At 36.2% G+C, this 27,044-nt stretch overlaps 1 protein-coding gene and 1 non-coding gene across 11 annotated transcripts in view; one reads left to right on the forward strand and one right to left on the reverse strand.

Moving 5' to 3' along the window:
• Positions 1–27,044, reverse strand: part of NAV3 (neuron navigator 3) — an 879,706-nt gene that overhangs the window by 339,452 nt on the left and 513,210 nt on the right. The gene's annotated exons all lie outside the window — the stretch shown is intronic.
• TRNAG-UCC lies at positions 573–645 on the forward strand. Its single transcript has one exon. It is a non-coding gene; the product is annotated as a tRNA-Gly (tRNA).

Consider the following 27,044-nt stretch of genomic DNA (forward strand, 5'->3'; position numbering starts at 1 on the left):
CAGGCAGATTCTTTACAGTCCAAGCCACCAGGGAAACCCTGTATTAACTTTGTATGGTGACAAATGGTTACTATTGTGGTGATCATTTCACACTGTATACAAATGTCAAATCACTATGCTGTCCATATGAAATATAATGTATCAAATATACATCAACAGAAAATAATAGAAAAATCAAATTAAAAAAAGAAAAAAAAACTTATTCTGCTATCCAGTAGCACTATAGAAACCCTCAAAGCCATTTTAATTAAACCTTAAGCCTTGCGACCTCCCTTGGGGTTCAGTGGATAAGAATCTGCTTGCCAATACAGGTGGCACAGGTTCGATCCCTCATCTGGGAAGATCCCTCATGCTTTGGGGCAACTAAGCTTGTGCCCCACAGCTACTGAAGCCTGCGTGGCTAGAGTCCATGCTCGGCAACAAAAGACGACCCCTCAGTGAGAACCCCACAGGCGCGACTACAGAGCAGCCCCTACTCGTCAACTAGAGAAAGCCTGTGGGCAGCAGCAAAGACCCAGCACCACCAAAAGTGAGCAAATAAAAATATTTTAAAAACCCCTAAGCCGGGGACTTCCCTGGTGGTTCAGTGGCTAGGACTCTGTGCTTCCAATGCAGGGGGCCCGGGTTCAAACCCTGGTCAGGGAACAAGATCCCATGTGCTGTAACTAAGACCTCATGAAGTCAAATAAATAAAATATATATTAAAAAACAAACAAACAAAAAAAACCCCTAAGCCTTATACATTTATTGCCAGTTCTCCAGGAGAATGTAGAAAGACAATATTCTAATATCCCTGTAACTCCTATACCACTATTCATATTTTATCCAAGTTGACCAGTTATTCAAGATCAATATAACTGCGTCAAGAATCATATTTTTTGTTTTACATTTAGATTTTACCTTATTTAATGTTAAAATCTGGTTTCAAACTATAAGCTTAAAATTTGATTAATTACTCTTCATAAAATGTCTTTGTTTAAAAAAAAAATACTGGAAAAACGTTGTCACACATTGTTTTGGTGGCAAGCTGACACACTCTTACAGTGTGAAGGCGATGGGAGCACCCCTAGGAGCAGTGGATTGCCTTTTGATGCATTTTAAAAAAGAAGTGTATACTGAGCATTACCTAGTAGGGGATCCCAAAGGTTTGAGAAAAAGGGGGAAATGGGAAAGTTTGTTTTACAGTGGTCACTAAGCGAACATATCAGGCTGACAAAAACATGCAAGCAGGATAAGAGAACAATGGGTTGTTTTATATTGTAGAAACAGTTGAGCTTTTGTCCATTTGTTTGTTATTAAATTCATTGTCTTAAAATTTATAAATGTGTCTAAATATTACTTATAATTTCCTTAAATTATAATACATAGACTATTTAGGAAACTAATTTTTTTTAATCACTACTATCAAGAGAAATGATTAAATACATATTAAGGTATGAGACATTAACTAATGAGTATTTTTCCTATATCTAACAGATATCCATGGTTCCAAAGAACCTCAAAATATGTCTTGGAAAAAGTATTTCTGACAACAGAAGATTGGAAAACAAAAACAAGGTCTACAATGTTTGAAAAAGGATTTGAAATATTCAGTATCCTTATGGGAATTATGAAAGAAAAGGGAAGCCTTAATCCTTTCTTGTTCAAGAGAAACGTCTCATATCAGTTTTCCCTCCCATTTCAAAGTAAAATAAAATAAAATAGGAAAACATATAGACTCATCTACGTGAACTACAAAGGAGCTTTGAACTGTAGAATATACTTCAGTTCAGCCATCAGTTTTTTCAAAAGGAGCTAATGTAAATAAGCATATCTTACATTTCCTCACCAACTATTCATATTTCATTTAAAGTCATCATCTATTGACAATATAAACATCTTTCTCACAGATTTTATAATAATACATGCAATGGCCCTAAATCATCAAAATAAATCACAAATGTGCCTGACGCCAACAAGCTAATCCTGGAGAAGAGTAAACACTCTGAACCTTTGAAGGGTTTCTTTCAGTTTAGCTCACTCATTCATTCCTTTATTTATTACTTGAATAGATATTTCCTGAGCACCAACTTTGTATAAGACTGCTCAAGACACAGAGGGATTTGGGATTAAAAAAAAAATATGCTGCACAAGGATGACACGCAAGTTCGTGATGCATTCCATATTTTTAAGAAAAACAAACAAACAAAAAAAAAAATATGACAGGCAAGAGCTCTCCCCTCAAGGTACATAATTCTTAAACAAATAAAAGGAAAGAGAAATACAGACTGAGATACATATTAAGAGAGAAATTTTTAAAACATGGTAACATAACACCCAGTGGTTGGGTAGAGGGAATTTTAGACAGGAAAAAGGCTGCTTAGGAGGTGAGCAGACCCCACTGGAACATAGCTCTAGGGGACATCTACTTCTAATCAATTAATATTAAGAATATAAAAACCTTTGCTGTCTAAACCATCTCAGAAATCATAACCAACTGCATCAAAACTTTGTAAACGCTACTACAGAGCGCAGCTTTGGAATAGTAAGTCCCCCACTCTGCTGTGTGCGTGTTTCAGTCACTCAGCCATGCCTGACTCTTTGAGACCCCATGGACTGCAGCTCACCAGGCTCCTCTGTCCATGGGATTTTCCAGGCAAGAATACTGGAGTGGGTTGCCATTCCCTTCTCCAGGGGATCTTCCTGGCCCAGGGATCTAACCCGGGTCTCCTGCACTGCAGGCAGATTCTCTACCCACTGAGATACCAGGGAAGCCCCCATTCTACTGAACCAAGGTAATTCTTGTGGTGAACATACACTAGTGGACATGTGATGCTTTTAAAGGTAGTTAAAATAAAGATGACTTGCTATGAAAAGGACTCAAAGCCATTTCATAATGATGTATGTTTAAACAAATTTCACTATTATTCATAGATACATTGGCAAACCATTGGGCCCTACTTCTGAAAACATGATAGACTGATAAGGAAAAGGGAAGTATAACTTGGTAGAACCCAGTAAAAGACTGAAAATAGAAAAAGGAGATTAAACCAGGGGTCAATGAGGAAAGTATAGCAGGATGGAAGTACAAATCAGAGATGACCTCACTGCAGTGTTTAAATGAATCTTTGTGTTTAGGTATTTTCTAAGATATATCAAAGATGTTCATCAGTCCTGTCCCCACTTTAATATCTGCCACAAGAGGCATTTTTACAGAGAAAGATGAATTGAAATACATATGTTAGAGAATTTGGGGATGTGTTACTATTAACTTCACTTCCTACATGATTGCTTTAAGTGATTTTTGTTTTCTCTTCCTGTCTTCTGATTTAATAGTCCTATTATTTCAAACCAACAAATAAAAGAAGCAAAAAGACACGTAAGACTGAATTGTGAGAAAACTGTCTTTAGGTAAATTTTTAGTCTTAGCTCTCAATTTTCTGACTTTGAAAGTTCAATACTCATTGTAGCCTTAAAACACAACTCCAGTTATAGAAGAATTTTTCTCCCTTTGTAATCAATTCAAACTTTTCCATACAAAGGGAAGATTTAAGACTAGAAATGTTGCTAATTTGTTGACTTCCACACACATTTATGCCAATGGGAAATGCAAAGAATCATGATAAAAAGAAAACTGAAGAGTTAAACATATAATTACATGAATTAATACATTTTTAAAATATCTTGCTAAGATGACCAGTAGAGTAACCTATGCTATTACTTACTTTAAAAAAATAGATAAAACAATTATGAGGACTTAAAAAAGTTGTCTACCAAATAGTGACTATAAATAAGGAAATATGAAGTGATAAAAAATATCTGAGTGATTTGCACAAGTTTAGCCGAGAGTCAGAGCATCTTCTCAACATGTCAACATATGATATGTACTAAAGAGAATTGAGCTTTTATGACTTGAAGTATATATGATTCATTCTAACAAGCTTCAGATAAATAAGTTAAAAGTTAACACTGTCAAACAAGTATGCATGCTGATCTACCTATCTTTAGCAGAATTGTTAGTTGTTTACACTTTGCACTTTGTTTCTCTAGTGTTTGGACAGTTGGCACTCACAGGCCTTACATTTTCAATATAAATCTGTTGTATTTGGTATGAGCAGCTGCAGATAATTTAACAAAGATTTTCAACATGTCAATTTCTTAAGAATATGCATACAGTTCATCCAGTCACTGGCAAAAAGTTTTCATTATCAAAGAAGAAAGGAGATTCAGAATGGTAACATGCAGTGTTTAAAATATGATAGAAACAAAGAAAGCTGATACTGTAGTCCTGTTTTGTTTTCTGTTTTTTTTAAGATGAGAGAAAAAAGACTAAGGTTTCATGACCTTCTAAAATGAGTGTGACAGTATCCTCCTTCATCCTGTCCCCATTCAAGTCCTAAAATAAATAGTTGCTTCATCCAAGAAACTTCTGCCTGATTAATATGGAAACATTAGATAAGCTATCATTTAAACAAATTAATGTTGTTTTTTTTTTTAAAAATCACATATCCCCACCAATGAAACAATACTTCCCCTTTGGGGTTTCATTTCTCCAACAAAAGGAGAATAATGATGCTGTCTTTTTAATAAATTTTTGTTATGATGTGCTTGGTACATTCATTGGACCTTGCTATGAAGGATTACAGGAAGGATTATGAATTTAATACATGTTTTCACTTTTGGTTCCATCTCAAAATAGAACATCAGGCCAAAGGAAACAATCTCAAATTATTCAATAGATTCTAGACAGGCTGGTCATTGCAGATTCAGCATCAGCTTCAGTTGGTCATTCAAATTTCTGTTCACCTATCCCCAAACTCCTTTGGCTTTACAAAACTGGAAATAAATTCATCTTGTTGACAGCAGAATTGACTCGAGGAAGGCAAGATACCACAGTATCTTTGTCATTAAACTTTAGGTAATTAAAATGTCACACCAAATTTTCCAAACACCCTTCAGAGACAACTGATGAACAGCTCTTTTCTATATACTTAACTTGAAAGCATTTGAAAGATGCTATTTTAATGATATACAAAATAAAATTAATAGACTGTTACTTTATTCAGTACTCCTACAAAGACCCATAAATAGAAACATAACTCATTTTAATGTGCATCTCACATCTGCAGAAACTGCTGAAGAGCTGCATTTGCCTGTTATTTAAAATAACAATCATAACAATATTATCCACTGGAAAAATTAGAAAATATGTCAGAAATGAGACAGCAGAAAAGTATCTCTTTGTGTGTATGAAATTTGTTCTTTACCTTTCATTGTATATTTTAAAAGCAATTTTAGATAAACACTATTTATATCAATTGATAAAAATGACCCAAATCCTACCTAATGTTTATTCACATTGATATTAGCCTGGGGAGGGAGTGACTATTTTTTCCAGTGGCTCAAAAAATGAACTTCATTTGCAGAATAAAGGAGTTTAGACATAAAATAGAATCTAGACTAGTAAACATATTGCAGAAAAATTATTTAAGATCTCAGGACATTTTATTGTGTCCTCTAAGATTTCAGGAGCTTTTTCCATAATCTACTTCCTTCTCAATCCCATCAATTTAAAGTCAAATTGGCTTCCATGACATCTGGCCAAAAGGTAACAAAAACTCTTAGACATACTATTGCTTATATAGAAAGACAGAAAGAAAGTGAAGTCACTCAGTCATGTCCGACTCTTTGCAACCCCATGGGCTGTATAGCCTACCAGGCTCCTCTGTTTTTGGAATTTTTCAGGCAAGAGTACTGGAGTGGGTTGCCATTTCCTTCTCCAGGGGATCTTCCCAACCCAGAGATCAAACCTGGGTCTCCCACATTGCAGGCAGGCACTTTACCATCTGAGCCACTAGGGAAGCCCTGGTTTTGCTTATATAGCAGGTTGCAAATGTCCAGGAGGCCATATGTCATGTTATTTAATGTTATTTTGGGCTTCCCTGATAGCTCAGTTGGTAAAGAATCTGCCTGCAATGAAGGAGACTCCGGTTTGATTCCTGGGTCAGGAAGATCAGCTGGAGAAGAGATAGGCTACCCACGCCAGTATTCTTGGGCTTCCCTTGTGGCTCAGCTGGTAAAGAATCCACCTGAAATGCTGGAGACCTGGGGTTTATCCCTGGGTTGGGAAGATCCCCTAGAGAAGGGAAAGGCTATCCACTCCAGTATTCTGGCCTGAAGAATTCCATGACTGTATAGTTCCTGGGGTTGCAGAGTTGGACACATTTCACATTTCATAGTACTTCACATTATTTTATGAGGATATAATATGAAACTGTTAGGGGAAACAACAGCTGAAACTGCCCACCATGGCCAGACACCACTGTAACCATTTGCATGAGTTATTTTATGACAGGAAGTCCTGGTAAGGAAGGAGAAAGTAATAAGCTATAACCAACTGAAAGAGTTTGGTAAAGATCAAAAGGAGTCTCCACGTGTCCTACCACCTCCCAGAATCCTCCTCTCTGGCATCCATCTTGGCTGAGCAGTGTGTGCGCCTCCAGAAAGGACCCTGAGTCAGAATAATTGCCAGAGACGACCGGAAACCAATCCATCACCATAAGCCCAAGACTGCGAGCCACGTGCAGAGCAGTCCTCTGGGTTCCCTCACCTTCTTGCTCTCCACTGGGGCACCCCTTCCCAATTAAGTCTCTTGCTTTGTCAGCATGTGTGTCTCTTCAGGCAATTTATTTCCAAGTGTCAGATGAGACCCCCCTTTCAGGCCTTGCTAGGAGTTCTCTTTCCTGCAACAAAACTGTATAGTCAACATTGAAGCATTTCTTAACGTGCTCTCAAGAGAGACATCCAAGCTGGTTTCATGAGAACACTACTCCAGATTTCTTAGCATTTGATCAGAATGTAAATGCTATTAATTTAACCCATTAAATATTGTCCTGATAATGACTGATGCTATATGATAAAAGAAAACTGGACAAAAAATCGTAAAACTTCTTGCTGGTCTTGGTTAATTAAGAGTGTTTCACGCAGATGACTGCATATAATCATGAATATAAAACAGGAGAGAAAAAAGAAGAAAATGATGTCTTCTTTTTAAGCCAGGAAACATTTTAATCAATTATGAGCCTGTATATGATGTTGCAATCACTTGCTATCTCTACTACCCAGGAGACAACCATGACTATGATATCAAACTGAAGCACGTGAATAGCCACAACAAACGTCTCTATGATCAGGAAAGGAATTAATGGGATTTACCAATGCTCTGCTTTTAAACTGGGGCTTCCCTGGTAGCTCATGACTCTGTCATTTCTTCACAAACACATAGCAAACGAATATTTTATTATACAGTTCAATAACTCAGACTAAAATGAATTATTTTTACCCATTCCGTAAAAACAGCTTTGATCCTTGAGTCCTTTATTTCCCTTTTACAGTCCAATTAAAGCTACTTGACTAAGAATTACTAAAATGTTAAGCTAATTTCCATTTCAAATGGTATGAGACACTGCTACCATATGTTTTCATTCAGTAAGAAACCTATATGGGATTCCATTTAAACTTGTAAACCTGACTTTAGGCATTTACATTTGCACTAATATTTTGATGGCACAAACTAACTTTATTCTATTTAAATGTCAAATGCAGACTTGGGATTGTTGCATTTTATTCAAATAAAATAACGCCAGTTTATTCCAACCCGAAAGAAATAATGCTTCATTTAATACTTGCAATTTGTGCCCTCTACCCAGAAAACATTTAACAAAAGAGAAATGTTTTCTAGCAATTAGAAAAATAATTTTTTGTATACTCATGATTGCTGCTGTGTAATACTACTTTGGAAATGGCTATTTCTAATTCAAGTATAAAAAAGGACTTAACAATTACTTTTTAAACCTCAGCAACATTTTAATATTCTTGGACTTTAAATAATGTGTATAATAAAAGTTTAAACAATACAAAGTGTGTATATACATATATATGTATATGTGTATGTTTACATGCATAACTTTTATATGTAATAAGTGTGTGTATATATATTTGTATAAATATGTGTTGTATGTATATATGAATATAATTATGTGTACTCTTTTGTATATAAATTATATATATGACTTATGAATATATATAACACTATATTGTTATATATAACAGTAAATAAGACCACCACTACCCTTGATCCCTAAACTTCTCAGCTTCCTTCCCCTCCATGGAGGCAATCATTGTTACTATTTTCTTATGTAGTATTTTGGCTTCCCTGGTGGTTCAGTGGTAAAGAACCCTCCTGTCAAGGCATGAGACATGTGTTTGATCCCTGCGTTGGGAAGATCCACTGGAGAAAGAAATGGCAACCAATTCCAGTATTCTTCCCTGGGAAATCACATGGACAGAGGAGCCTGGTGGACTGCAGTCCATGGGGTTGCAAAAGAGTCAGACATGACTTAGTGACTAAACAACCACAATGTGTTATTCCAGAGCTGGTATGTGCATACATAAATACATAAGTACGTATACATGCGAATATATTTTGTGTTTATTTGGAAGTATCCTAGCCACCATGTTATGGACTCTACATTTCCACTTACCGTATCTTCAGTCTAATTCATTACCAGTACATGTAGATCAACCACATTTTTTAAGGAACATGGAAATATTTTAAATGTGCTTTACTTGTTAGCAGGAACTGATTAAACTCACGAGGATATACAATTAAGCATAAAAATAATGAAAATAGTGACAGTGTGAGCAAGAGGAAAAGAATACAAGGATGATGAGGCATGTCACAGTTCAAATTCAAGGTAAAGTCGTCATTTTAAAATATTGTCTTGAATATCAGAAAGATAAAGCAAAAAAGGCTATCAATTTAGTTTTTGCCATCACTCAAAAAACTGTTCTTTCAAAAGTCACATCCAATTTTCCTTAAGCCTGAAAAATTATTAGCTCTGTCACAGAACCTTTGCCTTGAGGGCCAAAAGACATATCTCAAGGGACTATATATTTCTCTTAGACAAAACTGAGAAACTTGAAGATTGGAGTTATATTTTAAATTGTTTCTGAGACACATTTGCAGCAGTTTCCAGGGACTTATAATTTCTAAAGGTTGCAATTTGGGAATATAACTGTATTCGAAGGAATGTGTAAATTATGATAAAATATGCTAAAAGTTTCATGAACTGAAGATAAATCACAGCTCAACTGAAATTTTATTCTCTTCCCTAAGAGAATGAAGAGGTATCTCAAAGAGTTCTTTACACCTACTAGTTTTCATTCTTGGATTGGATGACTGAGTCTCTTTTATTGTGAATGATACACTCTTACTCATTTAAAAATAGAGAAAGGAGCTATACTTTCTACAGTTGTAATGAAAATAAACTAGGAGAAATGCACACCAACTTGTAATGCCAGTCAATGAACACAAAAGGTTTATGATCTTAGGCTGGGGTAAACAAGCTCACATCGCCCTCAGTAGGAACCCATAACAGAATCATCCAGGGTAACTAACTCCTCTGCTAAGCACTGCACATGAGCTTGTATACTTAATGAGATTTTGTAAGATTTTATTTGGATTGGTTTGGGTTTGGGTACAGCAGCTATTGTTATGTGGATAAGCATGCTTATATAGCAGGATTTTCCTGTTAAATATTTTCCTGGGGTTCAGCAGGAACACAATTTTGATTTGTGAGCTTTTTGCTTTCCCTGAAGAAAAGTGGTCAGACTGAAATGAGAGTAGAGAGGCTCCCCTAGTTCTGGAAGCAGAATTCCCACAGTGTGAAAAACCACAACGAGATAGTGGTAATAAAACACAACTGTGAGTTCCCAGTCTGTCCTCAATAGAGCTGCTTTCTCACCATTTCTCCTGGTAAATCAATTGTGTCTGTAAACAGCTGGAGTCTTAGATATTAACTTTTAACATGGTGGCTGTATGCATTATACTTTCTGAGAACCTAAGGTATTGCTGAACCTTTGGAAATCTTAATTAACAACACAGTCCTTCCGAAACATTTCCTGGAACATATGTATTTTGAGTCAAATCCTTCATCCACATGGAACCCAATCCCTCCTAAACTCCTTGTCTCCCATTTTCATTTTCTTTTCATGTTTTCCACCTCCCATGAACAGCACATTTTTCAAGCCCTACTCCAGAGCTTAAAATACTGCAATGTACTTTACAGTGTGAATGACGGATAACTTTTTGAAATATTATAAGCTATTGTGTTTTATTTCAGAAGCCACTGCCAAAAGTAAAAATCACAGGCCAGATTCCTAACTCCCTTGGAACTCTCCCATAGAAGTGACCCCTTGAAATTCTTAAACCCATGAAATAAATATGGATTGTATTTTGTCTCAAATGCAAAATGTCTTTTGGCAAAATGCACAGATAACATTTGGTACCTAATGTGAATTTTTTCACTCACATCCTTACAAAGATACTTAAAAAAAAAGCAAAGAAAACAACAATTTCAAAACTCATCAACTTTGTGTCACAAAAATGTAACCAACTCCATGGCATTGTAAATATAAGTTTGTGGGGTGGATCATTTTCCGTCTACATAATACAGATTTTTATTATCCCCAGTTTTAAGACATGGTTTTACATGTGACCATTTAATTTTTTTTTTGCAAGAACATTTAAATATGATTAATTCCTGTGAGGAAAAGATTATCCAAGGCAGACATTTTCCAAAATCTTATTTTTTTTCTTGCCCTAAAAAAATTCAAGAGATGTCATATTTAACTAAAGATAATGGTTCAAAATTTAGACAAAAGAAACTGTTGGAAACCAAAATGATGATATTTTAAATTCCCCATTACAAGCATTGATGAATATTTAAAGATAACACAATTGGTTATTTTTTTTTTAGTTGCTGAATTAATGAGACTCTTGATTTTTCTTTTTAAATTTTTTGTTGCAGGCATCTTATTCCATGCAATCATCACATGAAGAATAAAACAGAAATCCCACAATTATCATATGATTTCAAAGAAAATTGAAACCAAAATCTTAGAGTATACAACAAGTTATTATTTTTAAAGGCTCAATTTATTCTAGGCACAGATATATAACTCTTACAAACAATTCATGAAGGTCATCTTATAATCTCCATTTTATAGAGAAAGAACATGGAACACAGAGAGGTTAAACGATATATTCAAGGTTACCCCCTTTATAAGTGGAAGGGCTAGTATTTGTATGCAAAATTGTCTTGTTCCAATTTTCATGCTTGAAATCCTCTCCAAATTTATCAGAAACATGTAGGTTCGCGTTTCCCTTAATCAGTATCTCATTGTTCAGTTTATCAAAATAAATGCATTTGTTTCCCAGAGGGATGGGATGGAGAGGGAGGCGGGAGGGGGAATCAGGAAGGGGAACACATGTAAATCCATGGCTGATTCATGTCAATGTATGGCAAAAACCACTACAATATTGTAAAGTAATTAGCCTGCAACTAATAGAAATAAATGGGAAAAGAAAAAATCACCAGAAAACAAAAAGAAAAAAAAGTTTAAGATGTATTCTAAGCAAAGTCAGAAAAAAAAGAGCTTTAACTATTTGATAACGCTAAATGAAGTCTAAACATTTAGAATTTAATCATTGTTAATCTTTCACTGTCCAAAGAAAGTGTAAAAATGTTAAATCACTTTAAGATTTGTAAAAATCTTACTTTCAGAAGCAATCATTTCTTATTTTCAAGTCAAACAATTCAAATTTTTAAATGTTTACTTTCACAATGTCTGGGGAAATTTTTTTTAAAGCCATTTCCTAATATTCAAATATTTAATGTTATTTTAGAAAAGAAAGTAGATAATAAACCTTATTTTCCTGTTTTCACTTTAACATTTTAATGTTTCTGTATTTCCCTAAATTGTAAAGCTATATTATAACAGTAAGACTTTCACTTTTATTATTTATTTATTATATCAATTCAACATTCTGTAATATTCTTTCCACTATAAAATTTTCAGAGAAAGTTTTTCATTTATTTCTAGAGTTATGAACTTTAAACACTGAGTTAAACCAATATAGTCTTAGTTTAAAGAAGTCTAGATTTCCAATGAGTATCTTAATACTTTAGAATAAAAACAACAAATTTGGGGTGAACCTTCTGTGTGAGAACATACCCCTTGAGGCCCAGAAGAACCAAGAGACAACTTTCAAATTTTATGAGCAATTTATCAGTATTTTCTCTCAGTTTCACCCTACCATTATCACTTCATAAACTTGTATTTATTTTGGGGTCTCCAAAATCACCATGGACAGTGAATGCCGCCATGAAATTAAAAGACACTTGTTTCCTGGAAGGAAAGCTATGACAAATCTAGACTTCATATTAAAAAGCAAAGGCATCATTTTGCCAACAAAGGTCCATATAGTCAAAGCTATGGTTTTTCCAGTAGCCATGTACAGATGTGAGAGTTGGACCAAAAAGAAGGCTAATCACCAAAGAATTGATTTTGAATTATGGTGTTGGAGAATACTCTTGAGAGTCTCTTGGACAGCAAGAAGATCAAATCAGTCAATCCTAAAGAAAATCAACCCTGAATATTCACTGGAAGGTCTGACATTGAAGCTGAAGCTCCAATACATTGGCCACCTGATGCTAAGAGCTGACTCACTGGAAAAAGACCCTGATGCTGGGAAAAATTGAAGGCAAAAGAAGAGAACAGCAGAGGATGAGATGGTTAAACAGTTATCACCAACTCAGTGGACATGAGTTTGAGCAAACTCTGGGAAGACAGTGAAGGACTGGCGTGCTGCAGTCCATGGGGTCACAAAGAGCTGGACATGGCTGAGCAACTGGACAACAACAACAAAACTGGTATTTATACTCAGACTTAAACAGCTAAAGGGAACAAGAAAATAAGAAGAGTGATCTAGTAAACAGAAGCCCAAGATCTACAAGCCCAGTGTTTTTCCTAAAAGAGAAGACACAGAAGGGACTTAAAAGATTTTAATGTACATACACTGGTAAAAAGAATTATAAAAAAATAAAAATAAAAAAGAATTATAAAGCATTCCCTTGCAATTCATGTGCCAGGATGAAATGAATTTCAGAAGAACTACACTGATGTGAATACCATAATATTTCAAAATGTATAGAAAAAAGAAATTCTAATAATAAACTTACATGGAAGTAAACTTTATAACACTATCATGAAAATGTACTACAAATCAATATCGGTTAGCATCTGCTATAAAATACATTACCAAAAATGTAGTAAATCATTTGTTTAGCTCATGATACTGTGGGTTGACAATGTGGGCTGAGCGCAAATGAGCAGTTTTCACTTGATCTTGGCTGGCCTCCCTTAAGTAACTACACTGCACTGGTATCAGTGGCTGGTATCATAGGACATTTGAGTGAGTGTGGCAGTCAGTAGCTGTTGGTGGGGGACCCGAGTCATGTCCCATTCATTATCCAGATGGCCAACCCAGGTTTATTCACCTAAGGTTCCCAAGAGCAGCAAGGGGGAAAATGACTAGGCTCAGAATTCTTACACTGTCTCTTCAGCTATGTTCTATTGCTAGAAACAAATTTCAAAGTCAACTCAGATTCAAAATGGGGATAGAGTCCCGCATCCCACTTTGATGAGAGGAGCTACAATGTCATGGAGAATTTTTATAATAGTGATAAATAACACAGTCATTAAACAAAGACTTTATGAGAAAGTAGAAACATATGTGGCGCCCTTTAACATGCACGTTAAGTCATTTTGGCCATTTCTGATTCTTTGCCTGGGACCCACCAGGCTGCTTTGTCCAGGGGATTCTCCAGGCAAGAATATTGGAGTAGGTTGCCATTCTCTTCTCCAGGGGATCTTCCCAATCCAGGGATCTTCCCTCTCCTGGATTAGCAGGTGGGTTCTTTACAAGTTGTGCAACCTGGGAAGCCCAGGGCTTTTTAGGAATAGGATGAATTCTCTAGGAATAGATTCTATCAAACAACTTTCTTTCATTTTATGGCAGCATTACTTAAGTTGCCAGCCAAGGAAATAACAAAGACATAGATATCTTAGTTTGAGCAGATTTTTTAGATAACGACTTCATTAATTTTTTGCAAAAATATACTGACATTCAGACTATACAACAGAATAGTTTGATAATTTCACATATATTTAGAAAAATACAATTAAAGAATGATGATTAATAGACCACTGTCTACCTGAATATTCTTAGGAACCATAGACAATGATGTGTTAACCAGCATTTCTAATAGACACTTAGATTTAAAAGATTTAGATGGTATTCCTTTAGATGTAAAGATTAAGGAAAGACTGTAGGACTAGCTAGCACGATTGGTAAGAAAATTAGCAGATCTGGATTTAAAATCACGTTATTATCCAAAGATACATATAATACACATATATACACAGAGACACATAACTGGATTAAAATCATCACACAACTTTATATCCCAACCTTTTCACTTACCTTTATGTAAAGCTAAATAAAGCTAAAAAAAAGACAAGCAACTGTGGTTTATTCACAAATTAAAATGTTGAGGAGGACACTTGCATTGACAACGATCATAAGAACAGATCAATGGGGTTTATTAAGATTTATTCAAATTCAAGTTCAGTATGTGCTTATAACATTAGCACTGCCAAAAATTTACTAAAGATGTTTTACCTTCAAACAATAGGCAAAAGCAGCCTTCCATTTGTAAGAGTTACGGAAACCATAGGCTCTTTGTCAGTAATGTTAGGGGAAGCACCCTGACTGAAACCGCCCACCCTGGCCAGGCACCATAGTAACCATGGGCATGAGTTGTTTTATGACAGGAGGTCCTGGTAAGGAACACGGAACTAACAAGCCACCGCCAACCGGAAGAGTTCAGGAAAGGTCAAAAGGAGACACCACATATCCGACCACCTCCCAGAATCCTTCTCTCTGGCTTCCATCTTGGCTGAACAAGGCATGCACCACCAGGAAGGACTCTTAGTCAGAAGGATTAGCTAAAGACAACCTGGAAACTAATCCCATCACCATAAAACCCGAGACTGCCAGCCACGCGGCAGAGCAGTTCTCCTGGGTTCCCTGACCCTCCTGCTCTCTGCCCAGGCGCCCTTTCCCAATGAAATCTCTTGCTTTGTCAGCACATAAGTCTCCTCAGACAATTCATTTCCGAGTGCTTGACAAGAGCCCAGTTTCGGGCCCTGGAAGCGGTCCCCCTTCCTGCAATAGTAATTCACCGTGGGACTATCTCTTGCTATTAATTTTAAATGTAAAGATATCATAACTAACTAGGCCATATATAAAGAAGAATAGTCAAGATGTTAAAGAGTCTAGACTCCATATCATATGTGGAATAGGCCTCTTCTCGGAAAGAAGACAAGAAGAAGGATTTCTACATTAAAATGAGAGGTTTCACCATATTACTTCAGAATGAAGTTGAATCCAGAAATAACGTGACACAAAACAAAATTGACACTAATTTTTTAAAATAGATAAGATTATTTCTCTTCTGCACAATGAGCAATTCTGCACATTTTAGTATATGTTTCTATGTATGTGTATTAAAAAGTAGCTATCAAATATATTATACATATTCAATTTTATATCAAATAATTATTAGTGGTCTTTTATGACATACATAATAGACATTGAGGCCAGAATTAGAAAATGTTCTAAACATTCTAGGAAACAAATACAGTAACTTGTGAATTTCATGATCATAATATATATTCATTACATCTATGTAGAAAGGAGTGTATTTTTGAGTGCATATGTTTGTTCTTATTTATCTCTATTTCTTAGTTGACATTTGGGTCCTGGTTCCTCCATCCACTGAAACAATGATATGTATAACTTCAAGAAGACAGAATTTAGCATAGAACAAGGAACTCACTGCTCAACTGTATTTCAAATATTTTTTAAGTGACAAAGTAGTTTTGAAAGTTAGGATTCAGTGAATGAGAAAGTATTTTCAAGACGGCAAAATTTCCTTTTACCTAGCAAACTGAAAACCTGAGCACAGAGTTCATAAGAAACATAATTCAGAGGATGCAGGAGGTATTTTCAGAGAGACCTATTGTCATGGTGAGAATTTTTAGAAGTTCAAATAGCAGGAAGGAAGCAAGGAGATTCACAAGGGGGTATGACTAAAGTAAGAAACCAGAAGGATCCACATAGAAGTCCATGACTGCAGACCCTGGAGAGCATTCTCAGGATCGACTGTTGGATAAGAACAGTTCCCAGACAGGCTGTAGGTTAGAGTGAAAGCTAAGAGAACTTGCATCCTGCTTCTTCGTGGTAGCTGAAAGGTGGCACTAGCGGTAAAGAGTCCTCCTGCCAATACAGTGACGCAAGAGACTGGGCTTTGATCCCTGCATCCGGAAGATCCCCTGGAAGAGGCCATAACACTCACTCCAGTATTCTTGCCTGGAGAATCCCATAGAGGGAGGAGCCTGGAGGGCTATGGTTCACGGGGTTGCAAAGAGTTGGACACCACTGAAGCAACTCAGCATACACGCACACAGGGCCAAAACGCAGGGTGCCCATGCTCAGCGGCTAAACTGTGCTCGGCTCTTTGTGGGCCCATGACTCCTCTGTCTGTGGGATTTCCCAGGCAAGAAAACTGGAATGGGTTGCCATTTTGTCCTCCAGGGGATCTACCAGACTCAGGGACCAAACCCGTGGTTTTCTGTGTCTCCTGCATTGGCAGGTGGATTCTTTACCACTGAGCCACCTGGGAAACCCTAAACACAGGTGCCTCTTGCCACAATCAATACTGAAAATACAGGGAAAATGGCAACAGGACACAGTTAGCCAGACAGAGTTTGAAACAGCATCCCTGATGTGCACTGAATCCAGACTTTCTCCATCCAGTGAGGGTATGTGAAAGTGATGTGAGGGCCAGGTCCCCAAAGAAAACCGGCATTAGGGTAAGGCGGATGCAGGATCCAGCAATGGTCACTAACAGTGGGTGTCCACACAGAAGGCAAAGCCCAAGTCTCAGCAGGAGTTGGCACAGCAAGCCCAGAGCTGTGTGAGGTCACTGCAGCACAGAGCGGTAAGGATCCACATGCTTGCCAGCAAACCCGAAAGCCTTTCCCACTGTCGCTGCTACAGCTTGAAGACACACAGTTTCCTAAATATACTGTGTTTATCTATCAGACGATGCCATTTAATAAATGAGGAAAGAGGAGAGAAACCTCACAGAGAAAGGAAAGCAGCACTGATAAGAAGCTTGACCTTCCAATTAATAAACATTTACTCTAATGAGGCATTCCTAAACAAACAAAAAAAAGGGGGGATCTAATTTAGATTTCTCCCATCATCATCAATGTCCTTTTCTATCACATCAGCAGGAATTGAGGCTTGAAAGCAAGGAGAGATATGTTACAGAAAATGCAGAATTATATTTTTTTACACATTGGAGAAAGTAATGTATCTTAAAGCCTTGTAAGTCCAACATATAAATTACAATGCACTTGGCTGAATTTACTACACTACAATGGATCTGTGATTACTTACAGGATGATCCAGATCATACATCATCCTAGACAAGGAAAACTGTGTTAATATCCATAAGCCTACCCTGGTGATAGGGCATGGACATTGTTGCTAAATAGAGTGATCTCATCAATTATGTTTTAACTGACAAGGAAGCCAAAGAATGCCAAGATAATGTGAGGTGTTGGAGTTTGCTTGGAACATCTCCCACCTCCCTACTGTTCCTCCAGTGCAAAGCTATGGCTGGCTTCCTATGAAACAATGAGTCTTGGATTTGATGTGAAAGTCTATTCATTTTTCTCAAGCAGGATTCTTAGGGCAACCTAAATAAACACTAACAGCAACTGTGACACTCAGGTCAAAGATTTGTATATTCACTTTTTAAGATGATATGGCTTTAAGATAGGCCATACAATTTGCTGGGTCTTGATTTTATCAATGTGCAAAAGACAGATAACTTGTATTAGAAGACCCTCCACTATCCCTTCCACTATTCACATGATGTATGTGTGTTAGATGCTTAGTCATGTCCGACTCTTTGCGACCCCATGGATTATAGCCCGCCAGGAACCTCTGTCCATGACATTCTCCAGGCAAGAATACTGGAGTGGAATGCCATTCCATCTCTAGCAGATTTTCCTGACTCAGGGATCGAACCCAGGTCTCCTGCACTGTAGGCAGATTCTTTACCATCTGAGCCACCAGGGAAGTCCTATTCATATGATACATATGATGATATAGAGATTTATGAAGCCACCACTGAATTGGGATAGAGTCACTCAAGATGGACTAGAACACTATAATAAAGCCAGAATTAAGAAGATTTTGATCCTCAATTACTAAAATAGCAGAAATATACCAAAACAATAGAGTCAATATTTATATCCAAGCAACCATGAATACTCTACAGTAGCTCTTTTTGAAATAAAACCATCACAAGGCAAATTATAAAAACCATTATTAATTTTTAACTCAAAATATGTTCTAAATCTTACTGCATGCAAGATGTTATATTAGGAATCTCAGGGGATATAAACATGAATCAAATAGGACTCTCCTTAAAGTTAGAGTTTAAATGAGAAATTTCATTTCAATCAGATAAGGGAGAACTTTGAATGAATGCCAAGATTCCCAGATGTGCTACGGAAGATTAATTGGTCAACAGCATCTAGGAAGGACCAGTATCACTTTTATAGTCACAAACATCACAGAAAATACTGCTATTGTACAGTCATTCCTTGGAGAGTAAAAACTTACGATCTATAAACCTCAGCAAACTGGCAAACATAGCATAGTCTCTTTTTTGGAACATATATCTAATCGAATGGCATCACGCTGAAAAGACTGATGGTTCAGTCTTTATTAAAGAAATTTATCTCTATTTACCTGGGTTCTGCCCTCTAAAATAAAGAACAGCAATAAAGTTTAAATCATCTAATGTTCCAGAAACATATGGCAAAAGTAGCACACATTTTGTTCAATAGATGATAGGTACCTTTTTATCCTTTATACCACTGCCAGGATAAACTCTTCCAAGTGTTTAGTAAATTATGTGCTGTATTAAAAATGGTGTGAGCTCATTATTTATTTTTTGTACTGGAGGACAAAGTTCCTATATGTCTCCAACTTGACTATTTCTAGCAGAGAAAATTTTCATTTACTGGAACTAAAATACTTGACATACAATGGGAGGAGGCTAAGGACTTCTCACTGACTTTTCCCATTAAGCATTCTTGGGCAAACCTGAGATATACTCCACAGAATGGATTTTATATTCATTCAGCAGCCCAGCTTTGCAGCTAGTAGCAACATTCATAGGCTTTACTCAGAGCAGTCCTGTTATTTTAACATGGCTGTTTCTATTTATAAAGTTACACAATCCAGTTGGTTCCTTCCTCCTCCCTGTCTGAGACACAGTTTACAGAAAGAAACCACAGTTATTACATAATTGCATTGCCAGGAAATCCAAGTGCTGTTTTCTGGTAGAGAGTATAAGACCTGCACCTTGACTTATGTCTTACTCATCTTAAATCACATCTGTTTGGGGGACTTTCTCCTGGCTCAAGAATGTCCTCTAAAGTTTTATTATATTTATTAGAATGCCATTTTTGCTCTTATGACTAATTCATGTGGTGGTTTTACAGATGTCCTGTAAATGAAAGCCCACTGTACAACAGGAAGTACCAATGGCCAAGTCCTTTGGAGAGTAGCAACACATTCACCAGAGGACCCAGGTGGTAAGACATGTGAACAAAAGTTTTACACAACCACACTTGAAAAGAAGAAAACAAAAGACAAGGCAGTCATTGGGACTCGCTCTAACTCTTTCAACTCAATGGCAGCTGCTCCCACTGAATGTGTTCATACAAGTCACCATTGTGAGGGGGTGGATATAGACAGGAACTATCCTCTGGAAGGCAAGACAAACTATGAATGCCACAGAATGAATACAGGGATATGATGTCTCAGATTTTCTTATAACTCCTCAAAATGTTAAATGTAATTAAAAACTTAATGACTGTCTGATCAAGGCTGCAGAAGAGAAAGGGATGTATCAGGGCTTGTGATAACCCTTACTGCATGCAGCATCTTTTCTCAAACTGCACCCAGAATGAGGTGTAGATAGTTGTCGGCACCTGGCCCACTCTCGGCCTAAAAGGATTTCTTTCCTGCTGAAACCTCTGCAGTCTTATCTTTCAGTTGGATTTTATCTTCTTGCTTTTTAAATTCTCTCAGCTTGCCTCACACACACACACCAGACATAAGAGCTAAACGAACTGTGTTTAGGGCCTGAGGGAATTAATTTTCTGCCTGGGATAACTAGACAGAGTGTGATGCAATTCCTCCCCTGAATTTAAAATGCTGTGTTATCTTGAAGGCAATCTTCCTCATCCAATAAAAACAGAGAGGGAAAACGGGTGACCTTAAAAGACATTTTTCTGAAACCTAAGATTCTCACACACACACACACACAAATGCTTCTGATAATTCTGGGTGTAGACAGATGCTCTCTTCCTGTCTGTACTTCCCCAAGTTTTTGTCAATGGGCTATTGTTAAAAGTGTGGACTTTCTCCCAGACCACATCCTGTCTGTCTTACGGAGAAGGACGCTGCTGAAGTAAACTGAAAAGCCCTGTTTTTCTGAGTGTGGAGAGAAAACAAATTAACTTCAAGATAGTTCCAAATTCAACTCAGAACTATGGAACTTATGTTGGAAATCACCTGATGAATGCAGGGAGCTATGTTTGTTTTACTGACACCCCTAAGTCTTTCACACAAAACCAAACAACAGGGCATTCACTATTGCCAACACTAGTGAAAATGGCAGAGATAAGAAGGAGCAGATGGAAATACCTGAACCTCAAAACAAAAGAGTCCTTCTTTGAACAACTGAAACCTCCACAGAAACTACTTCTAATCTGAATGACTGGCATTCAAGAAAGGACATGGTCTGTCAAAGTTTACTAGGGAACTGAGTCTGACATGAATCCTTAATTAAATAAGGTGATACTTTAAAATCAGTAAGTATAAAATACATTTTCAACTACTACCAAATTAGAATTAATAATGAGATAAAAGTGAAATAAAAGTAAAGAGAAAAATAAGAACATCGGATTCAGAATTAGGGTGACCCACCATCCCAGTGTGCCCTGGACCGAGAGATTCCCCAAACAAAAACTTTCAGAGCTAAAATCAGGACAGTCCTGGGAAAACCACTACAGCTGCTCACCTATGTGGACTGAATTTTTTTCAGGTTAATGGTTCCTTATAGAAGGTAAGGAGAAGGGGAGAAAACAATAAGTAAAATTTGGAATAAAAATGGTAAAAAGAAAATTGTTATTTAAATTATACAGTAAGATCTCCCTATGCCCCTACAAAATATTTCTTGCACACCAAAGAGCAGACAAAGATGTGAATCTCCTAAGGAAATATTAGCTCATGCTTTGGGCATTGATAAAAACATCACTTGCTTTAATCTTCACATATCAGCAGCTCCAAAGCTCATATCTAAATGTGTAGGTGACCTTTAACAACTATACAAAACATCACAGAATAAATTTTATACACCAGTCTTTCCTCTAGCTTGATCTTATTCTATTGTTCTTTCCTTCTTATGATACTATTTTATTCACACATGTTTTGAAGTTATGTTGCATTTAAAAAAAATTCTACTAAAGCATTTTTTAAGAGAGACAGGATTTAAACTGGCAGTACTAAATTGAGGGCAATTTCTCCCCCACCAAGGGGACAGACAATGTCTGGAGACATTTTTTGATTGTTACAACTGAACAGAATAAACCTGTTTGAAATTTAAAAAAAAATACTTCAAATGTATAATAAATATTAAGATTATTGGAAACCTGAATTATCAGTATAATTGTTTCTGATATTTCTAAGTAATACCAAAGAGGAATTTAATGTTGCCCTCAATAATAAATATAAATTCCTAAAGACTCATAGTTGTTGCTAGCATATTTCCCACAAAGCCCATCATGTTAAAATGAGCTTTCAAACACACAAACACACACTTCCTTTTACATAGTAAGTATAAATAGTTGATGATGGACTAATTAACAGATAAAGGAAAAGTCACCTAGGATCTATGACATAGACACAGAAGTAGAACTTGGAGGGATTTACTTTGTGAAATAGCAACCTTGTTTTAGAATACAATAGATTTAGCTTGAATCAGAGGAAAAGAGCAGAGAGAACATATTGTTGGGGATGATAACCATTGTGTTCAATGGAAGAAGGCAACACACAAGTGTGGATATCAAAAAGCCAGCCAAAGGAAGGAAAAAACAGCTATAAAAAGCAGATGGTTTGAAGAGAAAGGAAATGTAAAACAGAATCCAAAAAAGTATATGGGTCAAAATAATAACATAAATGATTCTGGCAAAAATATTGCTCTGGAGAAATGCAACAAATGGCCAAAACCAGAAAGGCACAGCAAGATTAAAAATGTAAGCATTCCGGGGCAATAAAGAGAAATACCTATTACCTGCATATTTTTCAGAGTCTAAAAGCTGAGCAATTTAAATTGATCCATGCTAAAGCTAAACAGTAAACACTGACAAAAAGACGTAGAAACCCAAGTAGATAGTCCCAGATGTACAACTAAATCTAAAGACCAATTAAGTCATCTAGAAATTTATGTTGCATTTGAAAAGAGGTTGTTTTATGCACTGTTCTTTGTATTTGTTCACCAAGGTCTGAAAGGACTGCAATATGAGTTGCTTCTTCCAATACTCGTGGTGGATTTGTCAATGACTCATTCATACATTGCAACTAGGTCCACTTTGGAGCCAATGTGCCTACAGAGCTAGGTGGTGTCTTCAGACCGAGAGAGCAGATATTCCCTCACATAACCATGCAGCCACGCATTTGACACCTAGATGCCACCAAACACCTCCTTCCTGCTGCTGACTCCCTTCCTGACTCCAGCCCAACTCTACATTTCACTTCTCGAATTCAGATCTGACACTCTTGACCCTCTGGCTCCCAGCTTGATGGAGAGTTTCCAAATCCAGCAAGAGGAAAATGCTATCAGCTGAGCAGTAAAGCAAGTAGAAACAAGGGCACAGGATCAAGAGAGAGTTGCCTTCAGGATATAAGTTTGGATCAGCCAGTTTGAACAGGAGAAACTAAAGGTGGGTAGCAAAATCATCAAGCGGGAAGCAGCCTGCAGAGTCACTATACTGCTGTTATTAACACACGGTGAATTTGTGTACATGGGCGTGGTTTACTTTTTAAAAGCGGAATTAAATACAAGGTGTTTTCTTTCTGTACATTTAGTAATTTGAATATAATTATGGTCCTCCACTCATTCAATGGTTTGCACTTAGAAGACACATCCTTATATCAAGAACTTTTGGACAATCTGGAAACCACTTCTGGGCACCTTAGAATATCTAACATGGCAAATTTTGGTTGATTTTGAACATCTGACTAATGAGGCAGTCATGGGCTAACTAAATTCTGACTAATAGTTCACCAAACCATTTCAAGATGCATGGCGAAGCTATATTTCCCGGCCTTTCCAGCAATTAGGTAGCCTGTGATAGGGCTCTGGCCAACAGAAATGGGTGGAAGTGAGTTATATGGAATTTCTAAGGCTCTTACCCAATCCTCTATTTTCTCTCTTTCACTGACGGTTAGCTAAAGGTAGGATAGTACAACCACAAGCTAAAAAAAAAATCTGATTTCCTGAGTTACCATAAACCCATGTCAGCAAACTTTCTATAAAGGACCAGACAGTAAATCCTCAAGGCTGTACTGTCTCTGTTACAACTACTCAACTCTGGTCTCACTGCATAAAAGCAACCATTGACAACACAGAAACAAATGTGATAACTGCATCCCAATAAAACTCTACTTACTAAAATTGGGTGCCAACCCAGATTTGACCTATGTACCACAGTCTGTCAAACTCTAATATTATAGAACAACCAAAAGATTGAAAAATAACCTCCTACTGTGTTAAGCCATTGAGCCCTTGAGTTTATCTGTTAGAGAATTTAGCATTACCTTAACTAACCAAATGACATTTTGATTGTTTACAAAATTTAACACATGTCATGATGGGAAATTGTGAACCTGACACCCCACAGGTTTTCAATTCTACAAGAGTCCTTTAAAACATTGAAATACAGCAGAAAGAGATGACCTGCTGTTTTCGTTTCTTTGTTTGGTTTTTCTACTCGATGGAGACTGCATCATCTTATTTTATGGGGAAACAGGTAAATTTTTGCCACCGTCTTCCCATCTCCAGGCAGACTTGTAACACTTTTTAACAAATCATTCCACTTACTGGGAACAGTGGAGAAATCCTGCCATGCACTCAATTAATGATCTCTCCCACAGATATTGAATTTCTCTACTGGCTCCAATGACCAGGAATCCAAAGTAAAGCATTTCTCAGAGCAAAAATGGAGCAACAGTGGGAGGACGAAGAGTTCAAAGTGAAAACTGTCAAAACTTAATTCAGCCCTCCTGCAAGAATCCACAGTTTTCTATACTTTCCCATTATGTGATTGAAGCAACAAAAAGAAGAAATAACAACATTGATTTTGACTGTGGTTTATAAATTGTTATCAGAGAGAGACAGAGACGGAGATTGAAAAGTAAGGACTTAAGGGTCATATAGGTTGGCATTCCTGCTCTCTTTTGACACTTCTCTGAGCTGTTCCTATATATATTCAATTGTAATAATAATAAATTGGGTATAGCATCCAGCATGTGGTAGGTACTCAGAAAGTATTAACAATTATCATTAGTTTTAACTGCTACTTGCTGCCAAATTCACAAATTATCATTTTCAAATAAACTGTAAATTTTTGTTTGAATTAAAATGTACTTATACTTCAAAACACAGAATTTTGTGTTTTGTTGATAATTAGTACATTAATTCAAAAAGCCATAGCTTATTTCACTAGACTTTTGTCCCTCTTCCATTACTCCTGAGAGGGTTATTTTAGACAAAAGTTTGCTCCACTACACACTCTGAAACTTCTGTACTTCCAAACTCTCTTTTTACTGGACATTTCCATACTTTGTTTTATCCTCATCTTTCTAACAGATAGACTTAATCATGTCTCTTTAATATCCTCCCCCTATCCTCTACAGAATAAGTACAAACTACTTATTGGGCATTCAATGTCACCTTCCCATTGCCTCATCTCAACTACATCTCTCTTATCTACCTTTTAGGATTGCTGAATAATCTATAGTTTTCTAACCACAGCACAGTATCTCCTACCTTGGTAGATGCTATTCTACCTAAAATGTTCTTTACTCTGTATTTATTTGGCTAAACAAATTCAGTCTTCAAAACATGGTTGAAACGTTACTTTACTCATGCATGGAAATTAATTACTATTTCCTTTGTTCTACTAACAACACTTAATATTGCTAAGCTTTATACTAAAGTATTACATATTTTATAGTATTATAATAAGTTGACCATCAACTATGTATGGTGGCACACAGTTTATAGGCAATATCTCATTTATTCTTTACAGCAATTTTATGTAGTTAGTTTATATTATTGTCCCCATTTTACAGATGAAGAAGCTGAGACTTAAGTATTAATTGACTTGCCAGGGTCACTTTGTTAGTGAATACTGGAGTATTCTAAATTGAGACTTGTGGTCAGCAGATGTTAAACAGTACAAACAGGATGAAAATAAGAAGTAAATGTGAGCCAAGAAAAGATGTCTTTTTAAAAGCCATTAGTAACTTCTCAGAAAACAAAAGTCAGAAATCAAGAAAAGTAAAGCAAATGTAAAGCTTGGAATACTGGCAATAAACACAAACTACTCTTTAAAGAAATGTATCTGCAAATAATAATCATTAAATATTAAATGCTAAAATTAATGAATATATTTAACATTTATAAGATTAATAATAGTGGTTATTATTATTACATAGTAAAGACCTGATTATTTTCAGAAGCTGATTCTAAAGCAGTGTTTCTTAACTGAGTTTGACTTCACCTTCCCCACAGGTACATTTCACAACATCTGGAGACATTTCTGGTTGTCACAACTGGAGGATCCTACTAGCATGCAGTAGATAAAGGCCTAAATTATGCTAAATGCCCCATGATGATAAGATGGCTCCCCCACATCACAGAATCATCAGGTCCAAAATTTGATGAGTTTGAAAAATACTGGTTCAAAAAAATCCATTGAAGAGAAAGATTGAATAAAAAGAGAAATGTGATAACTGATAAGACAAAAATCACAAAGAAGAATAAAAGGAGTACATATCAAAAATATTACCCTTAGAAAAACTTTGTCAAGAACTGTTGTCCTCAGTTCTCTTTTATTTTTTAGAGATACAGAGGTTGAAGTTGAGAGAGTTTAAATAACTTGTCCTTTCAAAATCTATCAGAAGTTTAATTCAAATCTTTGAGCTCCCAGTTTGATGTTCTTTTAACTATGCCAACTAGTATTTTAAGTTCAAGATAAAGGGTAATTCCTGGAGACATGATAGCATAAATATCAACTATAGAGCAATTGTTTTATTTACAAATTAATGACATACCTATTGACTATATGTTTCCATAAACAATATATTAAGCACCTTCATTTTTTTTTTCATAAGCACCTTCATTTTTATTACAGGAAAGAGAAAGTGTCTATAGCCCTGGAAAGGAAGAAGCTAAGAAGAATGTACTTAGCACATTGGCATCAAGTATTCACTCAATAGTGACACCTGAAGAAGAACAATTTAAAAGTTGTATGAGATTTTGAATTACATTTAATCACATATAATTTACACCAGAAATTCTGGTAATTTCATAATTTAAAACATTACATGTAATTCTTTGAAGATTTTGTAAGGCACAAATTAAAATAATAAATTATGGTATTACACTGTCACATTTCTATAAATTGTTACTCAAGGGAAAGAAATGTATGCTACTGAAAATCTGAGTCTTCAGCCATCAGAGAAGAAAGTTAAAATTCAGAGATCATTACAATACTCTTTACACTATGCTGTCATAAAGACAAAAACAATTAATGGCTTCACTATAAAACTTGGAGCATGAGCTGTAATGAGAAAAATAAATCATCTTGTTTCTTTAAATACAAGTAATTAAATGTGCAAGCACAGCAGAAGTAGGCAGTGCAGGGGGAATCATCTA

Source organism: Cervus canadensis, chromosome 25 (genome assembly GCF_019320065.1).
Source record: "Cervus canadensis isolate Bull #8, Minnesota chromosome 25, ASM1932006v1, whole genome shotgun sequence".
Classification (NCBI taxonomy): domain Eukaryota; kingdom Metazoa; phylum Chordata; class Mammalia; order Artiodactyla; family Cervidae; genus Cervus; species Cervus canadensis.